General features: G+C 45.0%; 6 non-coding genes across 6 annotated transcripts; all 6 read left to right on the forward strand.

Annotated features, from left to right (window-relative positions):
* The first annotated feature begins 1,641 nt into the window (after positions 1-1,641).
* Positions 1,642-1,714, forward strand: trnav-aac (transfer RNA valine (anticodon AAC)). Its single transcript has one exon. It is a non-coding gene; the product is annotated as a tRNA-Val (tRNA).
* Positions 1,715-5,004: 3,290 nt separating this feature from the next.
* On the forward strand, positions 5,005-5,077 carry trnav-aac (transfer RNA valine (anticodon AAC)). The gene has a single exon. It is a non-coding gene; the product is annotated as a tRNA-Val (tRNA).
* A 3,280-nt stretch (positions 5,078-8,357) lies between these two features.
* On the forward strand, positions 8,358-8,430 carry trnav-aac (transfer RNA valine (anticodon AAC)). Its single transcript has one exon. It is a non-coding gene; the product is annotated as a tRNA-Val (tRNA).
* Positions 8,431-11,710: 3,280 nt separating this feature from the next.
* Positions 11,711-11,783, forward strand: trnav-aac (transfer RNA valine (anticodon AAC)). Its single transcript has one exon. It is a non-coding gene; the product is annotated as a tRNA-Val (tRNA).
* A 3,290-nt stretch (positions 11,784-15,073) lies between these two features.
* On the forward strand, positions 15,074-15,146 carry trnav-aac (transfer RNA valine (anticodon AAC)). The gene has a single exon. It is a non-coding gene; the product is annotated as a tRNA-Val (tRNA).
* A 3,281-nt stretch (positions 15,147-18,427) lies between these two features.
* trnav-aac (transfer RNA valine (anticodon AAC)) lies at positions 18,428-18,500 on the forward strand. The gene has a single exon. It is a non-coding gene; the product is annotated as a tRNA-Val (tRNA).
* Positions 18,501-20,397: the final 1,897 nt, after the last annotated feature.

The following is a 20,397-nucleotide window of genomic DNA, read 5'->3' on the forward strand; positions in this document are numbered from 1 at the left end:
AATGAGGCGGCGCCGCCGGCTGGTAGTGTGGCCGAGCGGTCTAAGGCGCTGGATCCAGGTTCCAGTCTCGAAAGGGGCGCGGGTTCGAAACCCACCACTGCCATTTCTGCTGATCAACTCCAATGCTGCAGCTTGTTAAAATGCTGTTTTGGTGTCCACTGTATAATGATGTTGAAAACAAAAGTAAAATGGGTTTGCTTCGCAGGGAATTAACTGTGGTGTGGGATACTGCCAAATATTCCAAAATGTCTCTACTGTCATGATGGTGTTCGACTCCCGCGCGGAGAATCGCAAACAGTTGTGCCGTCCCAGGCAGGTTGAGCCTTTACTGGAACCGAATGGAGACTGTTATTTCATCGCTGTTGTGAAACGAAGTCCGACGGAGACTCTACTCGTTGTTATTTGAGTTTCTAGCTAATGGGAAAATCGTTCCAATGAATTTCGATGTCCTACCTTATTGAATTTCTCACATTTCCTTCATTTCCGTCCTGGAAACATCAGAAGGGAAAGGTAATCTAATCGAGACTGTGATTGGTGAAATTCACTTTTTACGGCCAATTCTTATTATGTTCTTTCTTTCTCTCTTTTCAGCATTGTCTGGAAAGTGGTGGTGCAGTAAGGCTGCAGCATGTTTGAAAGAGTCGTTTGGAAATGTCCCGTTGTTAGTTGTGAGATTACTTTATGACTCATTCCCTCGGACTGTATCACATTTAGCATTCATGCATCTCTGTGTCTGAAAATGCGTGAGGTATGCCAGTTTTGTTTGTGTTCCGTGTTAAATGCTTTCTGTTTTGCGATTCGCTCAATACATTTCGATTTAACAGTGTTTCTGAGGTAACTTCCAGCAGCCAAAATCCTCAGCTGAGGATCTGGGAAAATTTCACAGAGTATGGTCAGTCGGAGCTAAAGTAAGGAAGTCGGTCGTTTCTACAGTGTTTCACAATACTACCTTTCCCGTGAGCAGTCGAACAGACTAAATGATTGTGCCACAGACTGCGATGGCAAACTCCGCTGAAAATTAATCCTTTAAAGCCGGTGGAAGCAACATGACGTTATTGGGGTTCACCTGGAAAAAAATACTTCGGTAAAATACATGCTCACCACATAGCCAAAATTAAACAAGTCTCGTTCCCCAGCATTTGGCTCCAATCCCTCTAAACGCATCCTATCCAGAAACTCACCCGATTACCTTTGCAATTTTCTGAGTGTAATAGCCTCCTCCACATCCTCTGGTAGATCATTCCAAACACGCACAACCTTCTTTGTGGGAAATGTGCCTCAGGTCCTTTGTCACTTTCAACCCACTCACCTTAAAGCTATGCTGTCGAGTTTTCAACTCACACCAACTTGGGTAAAACACGTAAATACTCAGTTTACCACCCTTCCATAAGGTCATGTCGCAGCTGTTACGCTGCAGGGAAAGTTTATTCCACCAGCCTATTCCATCTCGCCCCACGGTACAAACATCGACGACATCTTTGTCTATATCTTGTCATCAATTTAAAGTGTCTTTTTTACGTTTTCAAGATGTCGATTACGCTGGACAATAACGAGCTATCGGAAACAGAAAGGTGAAACAGAGAACGGATTCAACTTTCAGTGCTGGACGCCACAGGGCCGCAGAACAGGCGGCTGTGGCTCGTTTCTGTAGTGTAGTGGTCATCACGTTCGCCTAACACGCGAAAGGTCCCCAGTTCGAAACTGGGCAGAAACTGTTTTGTTCTTCAACTGCAGCCTTTTACATGGACAAGAGCTGAGCTTTCTTGCATCTTTCCCATCTGCAAACCTGCCTTCGAATTTGCTTCAACAAATCTGTTCTCGTCGTGAAATGTAATGCCATTCCATTTAATTACAGTGCAAAGCGTTGTTAAGTTTTTCTCCAACCTGGTTCTGACCACATGCCATTCTGTTGGAGAGTGTAGTTACCGCCTTCTGATCCTTCCACGAAAAGCAGTACCGCATTTGCCTTCCTTGCGCAGGCGGCTCGCTTCAAAGACAGGAAAGAAGCAGATGCTCTGGTGTCACAGCGCACCACGAATTCCTGAACGTGTCTGTCTGTCAAATGTATCCCAAGGTCGTCTCAGAAAGACCTCATTTGGAAGCTATCAATCGTTATTCAACGTGCGAGAATTGGCACCAGATATCCTGAATCATGTTTTGGAGCAATTCGCACGTTAGTGGCTCATTCAATCAGCAACAGCAATGAAAGAAATTGCACTCTCAGAGGAACCTTTCTACTTGCGCATTCAGAGCGTCGCTATTATGAAGGTCCGCCCCGAGATCTAAGTCATGTTGGAACTGAAACGGAGAAATCAACAGAGAGGCTACAGAATGACATCGCATCCATTTGGTTTTCTTTAAATCACTGACGAGCAGGAAAATGTAAACGGGGAGTGCGAGTGGGGAAGTGAGGCAGTTGCAGCTCTGGTGAAATTCTTTCTTTGTGATTCACTCAGCAACCAGAGACGTGAAGGTGACTCAGGCGTGAAAGCTCTTCATATCGAGAACAAAAAGCACTCAAGGGCAGTTAGCACCTTCTTCTGGTGTGGGGGTGGGGTGAGGTAATTACCTTTTGACTTCTGTTACTATGTTCAGAAACTGGCTTTTAGATTGAGGTGAACAGAAACTGCATTTCTAAAAAGCACCACGGAATTTAGCAAAATTTATTGAGTCGCTTCTCCTCGATTCCCACACAGGTTTCCAATTCAGTTGGTATCCATGTGGCTCATGTCCAGGAGCGAACGTCTCAGTAGCAAATTGCACGGTTAAGGTAAAAGGCAAGGAAAGTGGCATCTCGAACTGGCTCCGAGGTCAGAGCATTCTCTCAATGTGATCTGTCGTTCTCGGATTGTAATGCTACCTCCGGTTTTAGGGTGGAGAACATTCTTTGGGACTCCTATTCTGAAAAAAAAACACAGACACATTGACTGAAACTATGCTGCACGGTATGATGTGGAACACGGCCTGCTCAGGTTTGTGCATTTTCCCTGTAGTCCGGTGTGTTTCGTGTTCCGTGTAAACGTGAAAGTCGTCCTGTTTCGAGCAATGGGTGAAATCATTTAGCAAAGCAAGAATGGAAATTCCAGTAATGTCAAGCAGCTCATGGTTATTTGACCAAATCATAAGCGAACCCATATTCTCACGCACTCACAGATACATTTGTAGCTGAAAAGAGTCTGAGAAGATAGACTGAGCTTACCATTGATTTTTGCCTGGATTGATGGGCTATCAATATCTGCTGCGAAAATGACATTGTTGCCGGGCACATCCCAGCAGCTGTGCGAGTCCGAGAGGAATCATGGAACCGTTTTCATGTGACTTTCCATCTGTTGTTATGCAGGAGCACAATTGGAAATATAAGAAAATGAGGCGGCGCCGCCGGCTGGTAGTGTGGCCGAGCGGTCTAAGGCGCTGGATCCAGGTTCCAGTCTCGAAAGGGGCGCGGGTTCGAAACCCACCACTGCCATTTCTGCTGATCAACTCCAATGCTGCAGCTTGTTAAAATGCTGTTTTGGTGTCCACTGTATAATGATGTTGAAAACAAAAGTAAAATGGGTTTGCTTCGCAGGGAATTAACTGTGGTGTGGGATACTGCCAAATATTCCAAAATGTCTCTACTGTCATGATGGTGTTCGACTCCCGCGCGGAGAATCGCAAACAGTTGTGCCGTCCCAGGCAGGTTGAGCCTTTACTGGAACCGAATGGAGACTGTTATTTCATCGCTGTTGTGAAACGAAGTCCGACGGAGACTCTACTCGTTGTTATTTGAGTTTCTAGCTAATGGGAAAATCGTTCCAATGAATTTCGATGTCCTACCTTATTGAATTTCTCACATTTCCTTCATTTCCGTCCTGGAAACATCAGAAGGGAAAGGTAATCTAATCGAGACTGTGATTGGTGAAATTCACTTTTTACGGCCAATTCTTATTATGTTCTTTCTTTCTCTCTTTTCAGCATTGTCTGGAAAGTGGTGGTGCAGTAAGGCTGCAGCATGTTTGAAAGAGTCGTTTGGAAATGTCCCGTTGTTAGTTGTGAGATTACTTTATGACTCATTCCCTCGGACTGTATCACATTTAGCATTCATGCATCTCTGTGTCTGAAAATGCGTGAGGTATGCCAGTTTTGTTTGTGTTCCGTGTTAAATGCTTTCTGTTTTGCGATTCGCTCAATACATTTCGATTTAACAGTGTTTCTGAGGTAACTTCCAGCAGCCAAAATCCTCAGCTGAGGATCTGGGAAAATTTCACAGAGTATGGTCAGTCGGAGCTAAAGTAAGGAAGTCGGTCGTTTCTACAGTGTTTCACAATACTACCTTTCCCGTGAGCAGTCGAACAGACTAAATGATTGTGCCACAGACTGCGATGGCAAACTCCGCTGAAAATTAATCCTTTAAAGCCGGTGGAAGCAACATGACGTTATTGGGGTTCACCTGGAAAAAAATACTTCGGTAAAATACATGCTCACCACATAGCCAAAATTAAACAAGTCTCGTTCCCCAGCATTTGGCTCCAATCCCTCTAAACGCATCCTATCCAGAAACTCACCCGATTACCTTTGCAATTTTCTGAGTGTAATAGCCTCCTCCACATCCTCTGGTAGATCATTCCAAACACGCACAACCTTCTTTGTGGGAAATGTGCCTCAGGTCCTTTGTCACTTTCAACCCACTCACCTTAAAGCTATGCTGTCGAGTTTTCAACTCACACCAACTTGGGTAAAACACGTAAATACTCAGTTTACCACCCTTCCATAAGGTCATGTCGCAGCTGTTACGCTGCAGGGAAAGTTTATTCCACCAGCCTATTCCATCTCGCCCCACGGTACAAACATCGACGACATCTTTGTCTATATCTTGTCTTCAATTTAAAGTGTCTTTTTTACGTTTTCAAGATGTCGATTACGCTGGACAATAACGAGCTATCGGAAACAGAAAGGTGAAACAGAGAACGGATTCAACTTTCAGTGCTGGACGCCACAGGGCCGCAGAACAGGCGGCTGTGGCTCGTTTCTGTAGTGTAGTGGTCATCACGTTCGCCTAACACGCGAAAGGTCCCCAGTTCGAAACTGGGCAGAAACTGTTTTGTTCTTCAACTGCAGCCTTTTACATGGACAAGAGCTGAGCTTTCTTGCATCTTTCCCATCTGCAAACCTGCCTTCGAATTTGCTTCAACAAATCTGTTCTCGTCGTGAAATGTAATGCCATTCCATTTAATTACAGTGCAAAGCGTTGTTAAGTTTTTCTCCAACCTGGTTCTGACCACATGCCATTCTGTTGGAGAGTGTAGTTACCGCCTTCTGATCCTTCCACGAAAAGCAGTACCGCATTTGCCTTCCTTGCGCAGGCGGCTCGCTTCAAAGACAGGAAAGAAGCAGATGCTCTGGTGTCACAGCGCACCACGAATTCCTGAACGTGTCTGTCTGTCAAATGTATCCCAAGGTCGTCTCAGAAAGACCTCATTTGGAAGCTATCAATCGTTATTCAACGTGCGAGAATTGGCACCAGATATCCTGAATCATGTTTTGGAGCAATTCGCACGTTAGTGGCTCATTCAATCAGCAACAGCAATGAAAGAAATTGCACTCTCAGAGGAACCTTTCTACTTGCGCATTCAGAGCGTCGCTATTATGAAGGTCCGCCCCGAGATCTAAGTCATGTTGGAACTGAAACGGAGAAATCAACAGAGAGGCTACAGAATGACATCGCATCCATTTGGTTTTCTTTGAATCACTGACGAGCAGGAAAATGTAAACGGGGAGTGCGAGTGGGGACGTGAGGCAGTTGCAGCTCTGGTGAAATTCTTTCTTTATGATTCACTCAGCAACCAGAGACGTGAAGGTGACTCAGGCGTGACATCGAGAACAAAAAGCACTCAAGGGCAGTTAGCACCTTCTTCTGGTGTGGGGGTGGGGTGAGGTAATTACCTTTTGACTTCTGTTACTATGTTCAGAAACTGGCTTTTAGATTGAGGTGAACAGAAACTGCATTTCTAAAAAGCACCACGGAATTTAGCAAAATTTATTGAGTCGCTTCTCCTCGATTCCCACACAGGTTTCCAATTCAGTTGGTATCCATGTGGCTCATGTCCAGGAGCGAACGTCTCAGTAGCAAATTGCACGGTTACGGTAAAAGACAAGGAAAGTGGCATCTCGAACTGGCTCCGAGGTCAGAGCATTCTCTCAATGTGATCTGTCGTTCTCGGATTGTAATGCTACCTCCGGTTTTAGGGTGGAGAACATTCTTTGGGACTCCTATTCTGAAAAAAAAACACAGACACATTGACTGAAACTATGCTGCACGGTATGATGCGGAACACGGCCTGCTCAGGTTTGTGCATTTTCCCTGTAGTCCGGTGTGTTTCGTGTTCCGTGTAAACGTGAAAGTCGTCCTGTTTCGAGCAATGGGTGAAATCATTTAGCAAAGCAAGAATGGAAATTCCAGTAATGTCAAGCAGCTCATGTTTATTTGACCAAATCATAAGCGAACCCATATTCTCACGCACTCACAGATACATTTGTAGCTGAAAAGAGTCTGAGAAGATAGACTGAGCTTACCATTGATTTTTGCCTGGATTGATGGGCTATCAATATCTGCTGCGAAAATGACATTGTTGCCGGGCACATCCCAGCAGCTGTGCGAGTCCGAGAGGAATCATGGAACCCTTTTCATGTGACTTTACATCTGTTGTTATGCAGGAGCACAATTGGAAATATAAGAAAATGAGGCGGCGCCGCCGGGTGGTAGTGTGGCCGAGCGGTCTAAGGCGCTGGATCCAGGTTCCAGTCTCGAAAGGGGCGCGGGTTCGAAACCCACCACTGCCATTTCTGCTGATCAACTCCAATGCTGCAGCTTGTTAAAATGCTGTTTTGGTGTCCACTGCATATTGATGTTGAAAACAAAAGTAAAATGGGTTTGCTTCGCAGGGAATTAACTGTGGTGTGGGATACTGCCAAATATTCCAAAATGTCTCTACTGTCATGATGGTGTTCGACTCCCGCGCGGAGAATCGCAAACAGTTGTGCCGTCCCAGGCAGGTTGAGCCTTTACTGGAACCGAATGGAGACTGTTATTTCATCGCTGTTGTGAAACGAAGTCCTACGGTGACTCTACTCGTTGTTATTTGAGTTTCTAGCTAATGGGAAAATCGTTCCAATGAATTTCGATGTCCTACCTTATTGAATTTCTCACATTTCCTTCATTTCCGTCCTGGAAACATCAGAAGGGAAAGGTAATCTAATCGAGACTGTGATTGGTGAAATTCACTTTTTACGGCCAATTCTTATTATGTTCTTCCTTTCTCTCTTTTCAGCATTGTCTGGAAAGTGGTGGTGCAGTAAGGCTGCAGCATGTTTGAAAGAGTCGTTTGGAAATGTCCCGTTGTTAGTTGTGAGATTACTTTATGACTCATTCCCTCGGACTGTATCACATTTAGCATTCATGCATCTCTGTGTCTGAAAATGCGTGAGGTATGCCAGTTTTGTTTGTGTTCCGTGTTAAATGCTTTCTGTTTTGCGATTCGCTCAATACATTTCGATTTAACAGTGTTTCTGAGGTAACTTCCAGCAGCCAAAATCCTCAGCTGAGGATCTGGGAAAATTTCACAGAGTATGGTCAGTCGGAGCTAAAGTAAGGAAGTCGGTCGTTTCTACAGTGTTTCACAATACTACCTTTCCCGTGAGCAGTCGAACAGACTAAATGATTGTGCCACAGACTGCGATGGCAAACTCCGCTGAAAATTAATCCTTTAAAGCCGGTGGAAGCAACATGACGTTATTGGGGTTCACCTGGAAAAAAATACTTCGGTAAAATACATGCTCACCACATAGCCAAAATTAAACAAGTCTCGTTCCCCAGCATTTGGCTCCAATCCCTCTAAACGCATCCTATCCAGAAACTCACCCGATAACCTTTGCAATTTTCTGAGTGTAATAGCCTCCTCCACATCCTCTGGTAGATCATTCCATACACGCACAACCTTCTTTGTGGGAAATGTGCCTCAGGTCCTTTGTCACTTTCAACCCACTCACCTTAAAGCTATGCTGTCGAGTTTTCAACTCACACCAACTTGGGTAAAACACGTAAATACTCAGTTTACCACCCTTCCATAAGGTCATGTCGCAGCTGTTACGCTGCAGGGAAAGTTTATTCCACCAGCCTATTCCATCTCGCCCCACGGTACAAACATCGACGACATCTTTGTCTATATCTTGTCATCAATTTAAAGTGTCTTTTTTACGTTTTCAAGATGTCGATTACGCTGGACAATAACGAGCTATCGGAAACAGAAAGGTGAAACAGAGAACGGATTCAACTTTCAGTGCTGGACGCCACAGGGCCGCAGAACAGGCGGCTGTGGCTCGTTTCTGTAGTGTAGTGGTCATCACGTTCGCCTAACACGCGAAAGGTCCCCAGTTCGAAACTGGGCAGAAACTGTTTTGTTCTTCAACTGCAGCCTTTTACATGGACAAGAGCTGAGCTTTCTTGCATCTTTCCCATCTGCAAACCTGCCTTCGAATTTGCTTCAACAAATCTGTTCTCGTCGTGAAATGTAATGCCATTCCATTTAATTACAGTGCAAAGCGTTGTTAAGTTTTTCTCCAACCTGGTTCTGACCACATGCCATTCTGTTGGAGAGTGTAGTTACCGCCTTCTGATCCTTCCACGAAAAGCAGTACCGCATTTGCCTTCCTTGCGCAGGCGGCTCGCTTCAAAGACAGGAACGAAGCAGATGCTCTGGTGTCACAGCGCACCACGAATTCCTGAACGTGTCTGTCTGTCAAATGTATCCCAAGGTCGTCTCAGAAAGACCTCATTTGGAAGCTATCAATCGTTATTCAACGTGCGAGAATTGGCACCAGATATCCTGAATCATGTTTTGGAGCAATTCGCACGTTAGTGGCTCATTCAATCAGCAACAGCAATGAAAGAAATTGCACTCTCAGAGGAACCTTTCTACTTGCGCATTCAGAGCGTCGCTATTATGAAGGTCCGCCCCGAGATCTAAGTCATGTTGGAACTGAAACGGAGAAATCAACAGAGAGGCTACAGAATGACATCGCATCCATTTGGTTTTCTTTGAATCACTGACGAGCAGGAAAATGTAAACGGGGAGTGCGAGTGGGGACGTGAGGCAGTTGCAGCTCTGGTGAAATTCTTTCTTTATGATTCACTCAGCAACCAGAGACGTGAAGGTGACTCAGGCGTGACATCGAGAACAAAAAGCACTCAAGGGCAGTTAGCACCTTCTTCTGGAGTGGGGGTGGGGTGAGGTAATTACCTTTTGACTTCTGTTACTATGTTCAGAAACTGGCTTTTAGATTGAGGTGAACAGAAACTGCATTTCTAAAAAGCACCACGGAATTTAGCAAAATTTATTGAGTCGCTTCTCCTCGATTCCCACACAGGTTTCCAATTCAGTTGGTATCCATGTGGCTCATGTCCAGGAGCGAACGTCTCAGTAGCAAATTGCACGGTTACGGTAAAAGACAAGGAAAGTGGCATCTCGAACTGGCTCCGAGGTCAGAGCATTCTCTCAATGTGATCTGTCGTTCTCGGATTGTAATGCTACCTCCGGTTTTAGGGTGGAGAACATTCTTTGGGACTCCTATTCTGAAAAAAAACCACAGACACATTGACTGAAACTATGCTGCACGGTATGATGCGGAACACGGCCTGCTCAGGTTTGTGCATTTTCCCTGTAGTCCGGTGTGTTTCGTGTTCCGTGTAAACGTGAAAGTCGTCCTGTTTCGAGCAATGGGTGAAATCATTTAGCAAAGCAAGAATGGAAATTCCAGTAATGTCAAGCAGCTCATGTTTATTTGACCAAATCATAAGCGAACCCATATTCTCACGCACTCACAGATACATTTGTAGCTGAAAAGAGTCTGAGAAGATAGACTGAGCTTACCATTGATTTTTGCCTGGATTGATGGGCTATCAATATCTGCTGCGAAAATGACATTGTTGCCGGGCACATCCCAGCAGCTGTGCGAGTCCGAGAGGAATCATGGAACCCTTTTCATGTGACTTTACATCTGTTGTTATGCAGGAGCACAATTGGAAATATAAGAAAATGAGGCGGCGCCGCCGGCTGGTAGTGTGGCCGAGCGGTCTAAGGCGCTGGATCCAGGTTCCAGTCTCGAAAGGGGCGCGGGTTCGAAACCCACCACTGCCATTTCTGCTGATCAACTCCAATGCTGCAGCTTGTTAAAATGCTGTTTTGGTGTCCACTGCATATTGATGTTGAAAACAAAAGTAAAATGGGTTTGCTTCGCAGGGAATTAACTGTGGTGTGGGATACTGCCAAATATTCCAAAATGTCTCTACTGTCATGATGGTGTTCGACTCCCGCGCGGAGAATCGCAAACAGTTGTGCCGTCCCAGGCAGGTTGAGCCTTTACTGGAACCGAATGGAGACTGTTATTTCATCGCTGTTGTGAAACGAAGTCCTACGGTGACTCTACTCGTTGTTATTTGAGTTTCTAGCTAATGGGAAAATCGTTCCAATGAATTTCGATGTCCTACCTTATTGAATTTCTCACATTTCCTTCATTTCCGTCCTGGAAACATCAGAAGGGAAAGGTAATCTAATCGAGACTGTGATTGGTGAAATTCACTTTTTACGGCCAATTCTTATTATGTTCTTCCTTTCTCTCTTTTCAGCATTGTCTGGAAAGTGGTGGTGCAGTAAGGCTGCAGCATGTTTGAAAGAGTCGTTTGGAAATGTCCCGTTGTTAGTTGTGAGATTACTTTATGACTCATTCCCTCGGACTGTATCACATTTAGCATTCATGCATCTCTGTGTCTGAAAATGCGTGAGGTATGCCAGTTTTGTTTGTGTTCCGTGTTAAATGCTTTCTGTTTTGCGATTCGCTCAATACATTTCGATTTAACAGTGTTTCTGAGGTAACTTCCAGCAGCCAAAATCCTCAGCTGAGGATCTGGGAAAATTTCACAGAGTATGGTCAGTCGGAGCTAAAGTAAGGAAGTCGGTCGTTTCTACAGTGTTTCACAATACTACCTTTCCCGTGAGCAGTCGAACAGACTAAATGATCGTGCCACAGACTGCGATGGCAAACTCCGCTGAAAATTAATCCTTTAAAGCCGGTGGAAGCAACATGACGTTATTGGGGTTCACCTGGAAAAAAATACTTCGGTAAAATACATGCTCACCACATAGCCACAATTAAACAAGTCTCGTTCCCCAGCTTTTGGCTCCAATCCCTCTAAACGCATCCTATCCAGAAACTCACCCGATTACCTTTGCAATTTTCTGAGTGTAATAGCCTCCTCCACATCCTCTGGTAGATCATTCCAAACACGCACAACCTTCTTTGTGGGAAATGTGCGTCAGGTCCTTTGTCACTTTCAACCCACTCACCTTAAAGCTATGCTGTCGAGTTTTCAACTCACACCAACTTGGGTAAAACACGTAAATACTCAGTTTACCACCCTTCCATAAGGTCATGTCGCAGCTGTTACGCTGCAGGGAAAGTTTATTCCACCAGCCTATTCCATCTCGCCCCACGGTACAAACATCGACGACATCTTTGTCTATATCTTGTCATCAATTTAAAGTGTCTTTTTTACGTTTTCAAGATGTCGATTACGCTGGACAATAACGAGCTATCGGAAACAGAAAGGTGAAACAGAGAACGGATTCAACTTTCAGTGCTGGACGCCACAGGGCCGCAGAACAGGCGGCTGTGGCTCGTTTCTGTAGTGTAGTGGTCATCACGTTCGCCTAACACGCGAAAGGTCCCCAGTTCGAAACTGGGCAGAAACTGTTTTGTTCTTCAACTGCAGCCTTTTACATGGACAAGAGCTGAGCTTTCTTGCATCTTTCCCATCTGCAAACCTGCCTTCGAATTTGCTTCAACAAATCTGTTCTCGTCGTGAAATGTAATGCCATTCCATTTAATTACAGTGCAAAGCGTTGTTAAGTTTTTCTCCAACCTGGTTCTGACCACATGCCATTCTGTTGGAGAGTGTAGTTACCGCCTTCTGATCCTTCCACGAAAAGCAGTACCGCATTTGCCTTCCTTGCGCAGGCGGCTCGCTTCAAAGACAGGAAAGAAGCAGATGCTCTGGTGTCACAGCGCACCACGAATTCCTGAACGTGTCTGTCTGTCAAATGTATCCCAAGGTCGTCTCAGAAAGACCTCATTTGGAAGCTATCAATCGTTATTCAACGTGCGAGAATTGGCACCAGATATCCTGAATCATGTTTTGGAGCAATTCGCACGTTAGTGGCTCATTCAATCAGCAACAGCAATGAAAGAAATTGCACTCTCAGAGGAACCTTTCTACTTGCGCATTCAGAGCGTCGCTATTATGAAGGTCCGCCCCGAGATCTAAGTCATGTTGGAACTGAAACGGAGAAATCAACAGAGAGGCTACAGAATGACATCGCATCCATTTGGTTTTCTTTAAATCACTGACGAGCAGGAAAATGTAAACGGGGAGTGCGAGTGGGGAAGTGAGGCAGTTGCAGCTCTGGTGAAATTCTTTCTTTGTGATTCACTCAGCAACCAGAGACGTGAAGGTGACTCAGGCGTGAAAGCTCTTCATATCGAGAACAAAAAGCACTCAAGGGCAGTTAGCACCTTCTTCTGGTGTGGGGGTGGGGTGAGGTAATTACCTTTTGACTTCTGTTACTATGTTCAGAAACTGGCTTTTAGATTGAGGTGAACAGAAACTGCATTTCTAAAAAGCACCACGGAATTTAGCAAAATTTATTGAGTCGCTTCTCCTCGATTCCCACACAGGTTTCCAATTCAGTTGGTATCCATGTGGCTCATGTCCAGGAGCGAACGTCTCAGTAGCAAATTGCACGGTTAAGGTAAAAGGCAAGGAAAGTGGCATCTCGAACTGGCTCCGAGGTCAGAGCATTCTCTCAATGTGATCTGTCGTTCTCGGATTGTAATGCTACCTCCGGTTTTAGGGTGGAGAACATTCTTTGGGACTCCTATTCTGAAAAAAAAACACAGACACATTGACTGAAACTATGCTGCACGGTATGATGTGGAACACGGCCTGCTCAGGTTTGTGCATTTTCCCTGTAGTCCGGTGTGTTTCGTGTTCCGTGTAAACGTGAAAGTCGTCCTGTTTCGAGCAATGGGTGAAATCATTTAGCAAAGCAAGAATGGAAATTCCAGTAATGTCAAGCAGCTCATGGTTATTTGACCAAATCATAAGCGAACCCATATTCTCACGCACTCACAGATACATTTGTAGCTGAAAAGAGTCTGAGAAGATAGACTGAGCTTACCATTGATTTTTGCCTGGATTGATGGGCTATCAATATCTGCTGCGAAAATGACATTGTTGCCGGGCACATCCCAGCAGCTGTGCGAGTCCGAGAGGAATCATGGAACCGTTTTCATGTGACTTTCCATCTGTTGTTATGCAGGAGCACAATTGGAAATATAAGAAAATGAGGCGGCGCCGCCGGCTGGTAGTGTGGCCGAGCGGTCTAAGGCGCTTGATCCAGGTTCCAGTCTCGAAAGGGGCGCGGGTTCAAAACCCACCACTGCCATTTCTGCTGATCAACTCCAATGCTGCAGCTTGTTAAAATGCTGTTTTGGTGTCCACTGTATAATGATGTTGAAAACAAAAGTAAAATGGGTTTGCTTCGCAGGGAATTAACTGTGGTGTGGGATACTGCCAAATATTCCAAAATGTCTCTACTGTCATGATGGTGTTCGACTCCCGCGCGGAGAATCGCAAACAGTTGTGCCGTCCCAGGCAGGTTGAGCCTTTACTGGAACCGAATGGAGACTGTTATTTCATCGCTGTTGTGAAACGAAGTCCTACGGTGACTCTACTCGTTGTTATTTGAGTTTCAAGCTAATGGGAAAATCGTTCCAATGAATTTCGATGTCCTACCTTATTGAATTTCTCACATTTCCTTCATTTCCGTCCTGGAAACATCAGAAGGGAAAGGTAATCTAATCGAGACTGTGATTGGTGAAATTCACTTTTTACGGCCAATTCTTATTATGTTCTTTCTTTCTCTCTTTTCAGCATTGTCTGGAAAGTGGTGGTGCAGTAAGGCTGCAGCATGTTTGAAAGAGTCGTTTGGAAATGTCCCGTTGTTAGTTGTGAGATTACTTTATGACTCATTCCCTCGGACTGTATCACATTTAGCATTCATGCATCTCTGTGTCTGAAAATGCGTGAGGTATGCCAGTTTTGTTTGTGTTCCGTGTTAAATGCTTTCTGTTTTGCGATTCGCTCAATACATTTCGATTTAACAGTGTTTCTGAGGTAACTTCCAGCAGCCAAAATCCTCAGCTGAGGATCTGGGAAAATTTCACAGAGTATGGTCAGTCGGAGCTAAAGTAAGGAAGTCGGTCGTTTCTACAGTGTTTCACAATACTACCTTTCCCGTGAGCAGTCGAACAGACTAAATGATTGTGCCACAGACTGCGATGGCAAACTCCGCTGAAAATTAATCCTTTAAAGCCGGTGGAAGCAACATGACGTTATTGGGGTTCACCTGGAAAAAAATACTTCGGTAAAATACATGCTCACCACATAGCCAAAATTAAACAAGTCTCGTTCCCCAGCATTTGGCTCCAATCCCTCTAAACGCATCCTATCCAGAAACTCACCCGATTACCTTTGCAATTTTCTGAGTGTAATAGCCTCCTCCACATCCTCTGGTAGATCATTCCATACACGCACAACCTTCTTTGTGGGAAATGTGCCTCAGGTCCTTTGTCACTTTCAACCCACTCACCTTAAAGCTATGCTGTCGAGTTTTCAACTCACACCAACTTGGGTAAAACACGTAAATACTCAGTTTACCACCCTTCCATAAGGTCATGTCGCAGCTGTTACGCTGCAGGGAAAGTTTATTCCACCAGCCTATTCCATCTCGCCCCACGGTACAAACATCGACGACATCTTTGTCTATATCTTGTCATCAATTTAAAGTGTCTTTTTTACGTTTTCAAGATGTCGATTACGCTGGACAATAACGAGCTATCGGAAACAGAAAGGTGAAACAGAGAACGGATTCAACTTTCAGTGCTGGACGCCACAGGGCCGCAGAACAGGCGGCTGTGGCTCGTTTCTGTAGTGTAGTGGTCATCACGTTCGCCTAACACGCGAAAGGTCCCCAGTTCGAAACTGGGCAGAAACTGTTTTGTTCTTCAACTGCAGCCTTTTACATGGACAAGAGCTGAGCTTTCTTGCATCTTTCCCATCTGCAAACCTGCCTTCGAATTTGCTTCAACAAATCTGTTCTCGTCGTGAAATGTAATGCCATTCCATTTAATTACAGTGCAAAGCGTTGTTAAGTTTTTCTCCAACCTGGTTCTGACCACATGCCATTCTGTTGGAGAGTGTAGTTACCGCCTTCTGATCCTTCCACGAAAAGCAGTACCGCATTTGCCTTCCTTGCGCAGGCGGCTCGCTTCAAAGACAGGAACGAAGCAGATGCTCTGGTGTCACAGCGCACCACGAATTCCTGAACGTGTCTGTCTGTCAAATGTATCCCAAGGTCGTCTCAGAAAGACCTCATTTGGAAGCTATCAATCGTTATTCAACGTGCGAGAATTGGCACCAGATATCCTGAATCATGTTTTGGAGCAATTCGCACGTTAGTGGCTCATTCAATCAGCAACAGCAATGAAAGAAATTGCACTCTCAGAGGAACCTTTCTACTTGCGCATTCAGAGCGTCGCTATTATGAAGGTCCGCCCCGAGATCTAAGTCATGTTGGAACTGAAACGGAGAAATCAACAGAGAGGCTACAGAATGACATCGCATCCATTTGGTTTTCTTTAAATCACTGACGAGCAGGAAAATGTAAACGGGGAGTGCGAGTGGGGAAGTGAGGCAGTTGCAGCTCTGGTGAAATTCTTTCTTTATGATTCACTCAGCAACCAGAGACGTGAAGGTGACTCAGGCGTGAAAGCTCTTCACATCGAGAACAAAAAGCACTCAAGGGCAGTTAGCACCTTCTTCTGGAGTGGGGGTGGGGTGAGGTAATTACCTTTTGACTTCTGTTACTATGTTCAGAAACTGGCTTTTAGATTGAGGTGAACAGAAACTGCATTTCTAAAAAGCACCACGGAATTTAGCAAAATTTATTGAGTCGCTTCTCCTCGATTCCCACACAGGTTTCCAATTCAGTTGGTATCCATGTGGCTCATGTCCAGGAGCGAACGTCTCAGTAGCAAATTGCACGGTTCAGGTAAAAGGCAAGGAAAGTGGCATCTCGAACTGGCTCCGAGGTCAGAGCATTCTCTCAATGTGATCTGTCGTTCTCGGATTGTAATGCTACCTCCGGTTTTAGGGTGGAGAACATTCTTTGGGACTCCTATTCTGAAAAAAAACCACAGACACATTGACTGAAACTATGCTGCACGGTATGATGCGGAACACGGCCTGCTCAGGTTTGTGCATTTTCCCTGTAGTCCGGTGTGTTTCGTGTTCCGTGTAAACGTGAAAGTCGTCCTGTTTCGAGCAATGGGTGAAATCATTTAGCAAAGCAAGAATGGAAATTCCAGTAATGTCAAGCAGCTCATGGTTATTTGACCAAATCATAAGCGAACCCATATTCTCACGCACTCACAGATACATTTGTAGCTGAAAAGAGTCTGAGAAGATAGACTGAGCTTACCATTGATTTTTGCCTGGATTGATGGGCTATCAATATCTGCTGCGAAAATGACATTGTTGCCGGGCACATCCCAGCAGCTGTGCGAGTCCGAGAGGAATCATGGAACCGTTTTCATGTGACTTTCCATCTGTTGTTATGCAGGAGCACAATTGGAAATATAAGAAAATGAGGCGGCGCCGCCGGCTGGTAGTGTGGCCGAGCGGTCTAAGGCGCTGGATCCAGGTTCCAGTCTCGAAAGGGGCGCGGGTTCGAAACCCACCACTGCCATTTCTGCTGATCAACTCCAATGCTGCAGCTTGTTAAAATGCTGTTTTGGTGTCCACTGTATATTGATGTTGAAAACAAAAGTAAAATGGGTTTGCTTCGCAGGGAATTAACTGTGGTGTGGGATACTGCCAAATATTCCAAAATGTCTCTACTGTCATGATGGTGTTCGACTCCCGCGCGGAGAATCGCAAACCCGTCCCAGGCAGGTTGAGCCTTTACTGGAACCGAATGGAGACTGTTATTTCATCGCTGTTGTGAAACGAAGTCCTACGGTGACTCTACTCGTTGTTATTTGAGTTTCAAGCTAATGGGAAAATCGTTCCAATGAATTTCGATGTCCTACCTTATTGAATTTCTCACATTTCCTTCATTTCCGTCCTGGAAACATCAGAAGGGAAAGGTAATCTAATCGAGACTGTGATTGGTGAAATTCACTTTTTACGGCCAATTCTTATTATGTTCTTTCTTTCTCTCTTTTCAGCATTGTCTGGAAAGTGGTGGTGCAGTAAGGCTGCAGCATGTTTGAAAGAGTCGTTTGGAAATGTCCCGTTGTTAGTTGTGAGATTACTTTATGACTCATTCCCTCGGACTGTATCACATTTAGCATTCATGCATCTCTGTCTGAAAATGCGTGAGGTATGCCAGTTTTGTTTGTGTTCCGTGTTAAATGCTTTCTGTTTTGCGATTCGCTCAATACATTTCGATTTAACAGTGTTTCTGAGGTAACTTCCAGCAGCCAAAATCCTCAGCTGAGGATCTGGGAAAATTTCACAGAGTATGGTCAGTCGGAGCTAAAGTAAGGAAGTCGGTCGTTTCTACAGTGTTTCACAATACTACCTTTCCCGTGAGCAGTCGAACAGACTAAATGATTGTGCCACAGACTGCGATGGCAAACACCGCTGAAAATTAATCCTTTAAAGCCGGTGGAAGCAACATGACGTTATTGGGGTACACCTGGAAAAAAATACTTCGGTAAAATACATGCTCACCACATAGCCAAAATTAAACAAGTCTCGTTCCCCAGCTTTTGGCTCCAATCCCTCTAAACGCATCCTATCCAGAAACTCACCCGATTACCTTTGCAATTTTCTGAGTGTAATAGCCTCCTCCACATCCTCTGGTAGATCATTCCAAACACGCACAACCTTCTTTGTGGGAAATGTGCGTCAGGTCCTTTGTCACTTTCAACCCACTCACCTTAAAGCTATGCTGTCGAGTTTTCAACTCACACCAACTTGGGTAAAACACGTAAATACTCAGTTTACCACCCTTCCATAAGGTCATGTCGCAGCTGTTACGCTGCAGGGAAAGTTTATTCCACCAGCCTATTCCATCTCGCCCCACGGTACAAACATCGACGACATCTTTGTCTATATCTTGTCATCAATTTAAAGTGTCTTTTTTACGTTTTCAAGATGTCGATTACGCTGGACAATAACGAGCTATCGGAAACAGAAAGGTGAAACAGAGAACGGATTCAACTTTCAGTGCTGGACGCCACAGGGCCGCAGAACAGGCGGCTGTGGCTCGTTTCTGTAGTGTAGTGGTCATCACGTTCGCCTAACACGCGAAAGGTCCCCAGTTCGAAACTGGGCAGAAACTGTTTTGTTCTTCAACTGCAGCCTTTTACATGGACAAGAGCTGAGCTTTCTTGCATCTTTCCCATCTGCAAACCTGCCTTCGAATTTGCTTCAACAAATCTGTTCTCGTCGTGAAATGTAATGCCATTCCATTTAATTACAGTGCAAAGCGTTGTTAAGTTTTTCTCCAACCTGGTTCTGACCACATGCCATTCTGTTGGAGAGTGTAGTTACCGCCTTCTGATCCTTCCACGAAAAGCAGTACCGCATTTGCCTTCCTTGCGCAGGCGGCTCGCTTCAAAGACAGGAAAGAAGCAGATGCTCTGGTGTCACAGCGCACCACGAATTCCTGAACTTGTCTGTCTGTCAAATGTATCCCAAGGTCGTCTCAGAAAGACCTCATTTGGAAGCTATCAATCGTTATTCAACGTGCGAGAATTGGCACCAGATATCCTAAATCATGTTTTGGAGCAATTCGCACGTTAGTGGCTCATTCAATCAGCAACAGCAATGAAAGAAATTGCACTCTCAGAGGAACCTTTCTACTTGCGCATTCAGAGCGTCGCTATTATGAAGATCCGCCCCGAGATCTAAGTCATGTTGGAACTGAAACGGAGAAATCAACAGAGAGGCTACAGAATGACATCGCATCCATTTGGTTTTCTTTAAATCACTGACGAGCAGGAAAATGTAAACGGGGAGTGCGAGTGGGGAAGTGAGGCAGTTGCAGCTCTGGTGAAATTCTTTCTTTGTGATTCACTCAGCAACCAGAGACGTGAAGGTGACTCAGGCGTGAAAGCTCTTCACATCGAGAACAAAAAGCACTCAAGGGCAGTTAGCACCTTCTTCTGGAGTGGGGGTGGGGTGAGGTAATTACCTTTTGACTTCTGTTACTATGTTCAGAAACTGGCTTTTAGATTGAGGTGAACAGAAACTGCATTTCTAAAAAGCACCACGGAATTTAGCAAAATTTATTGAGTCGCTTCTCCTCGATTCCCACACAGGTTTCCAATTCAGTTGGTATCCATGTGGCTCATGTCCAGGAGCGAACGTCTCAGTAGCAAATTGCACGGTTCAGGTAAAAGGCAAGGAAAGTGGCATCTCGAACTGGCTCCGAGGTCAGAGCATTCTCTCAATGTGATCTGTCGTTCTCGGATTGTAATGCTACCTCCGGTTTTAGGGTGGAGAACATTCTTTGGGACTCCTATTCTGAAAAAAAACCACAGACACATTGACTGAAACTATGCTGCACGGTATGATGTGGAACACGGCCTGCTCAGGTTTGTGCATTTTCCCTGTAGTCCGGTGTGTTTCGTGTTCCGTGTAAACGTGAAAGTCGTCCTGTTTCGAGCAATGGGTGAAATCATTTAGCAAAGCAAGAATGGAAATTCCAGTAATGTCAAGCAGCTCATGGTTATTTGACCAAATCATAAGCGAACCCATATTCTCACGCACTCACAGATACATTTGTAGCTGAAAAGAGTCTGAGAAGATAGACTGAGCTTACCATTGATTTTTGCCTGGATTGATGGGCTATCAATATCTGCTGCGAAAATGACATTGTTGCCGGGCACATCCCAGCAGCTGTGCGAGTCCGAGAGGAAACATGGAACCGTTTTCATGTGACTTTGCATCTGTTGTTATGCAGGAGCACAATTGGAAATATAAGAAAATGAGGCGGCGACGCCAGCTGGTAGTGTGGCCGAGCGGTCTAAGGCGCTTGATCCAGGTTCCAGTCTCGAAAGGGGCGCGGGTTCGAAACCCACCACTGCCATTTCTGCTGATCAACTCCAATGCTGCAGCTTGTTAAAATGCTGTTTTGGTGTCCACTGTATATTGATGTTGAAAACAAAAGTAAAATGGGTTTGCTTCGCAGGGAATTAACTGTGGCGTGGGATACTGCCAAATATTCCAAAATG

This window comes from Chiloscyllium plagiosum, unplaced genomic scaffold (assembly GCF_037043375.1).
Source record: "Chiloscyllium plagiosum isolate Xiang-an unplaced genomic scaffold, Cpla_swu_hap1 HiC_scaffold_8, whole genome shotgun sequence".
Classification (NCBI taxonomy): domain Eukaryota; kingdom Metazoa; phylum Chordata; class Chondrichthyes; order Orectolobiformes; family Hemiscylliidae; genus Chiloscyllium; species Chiloscyllium plagiosum.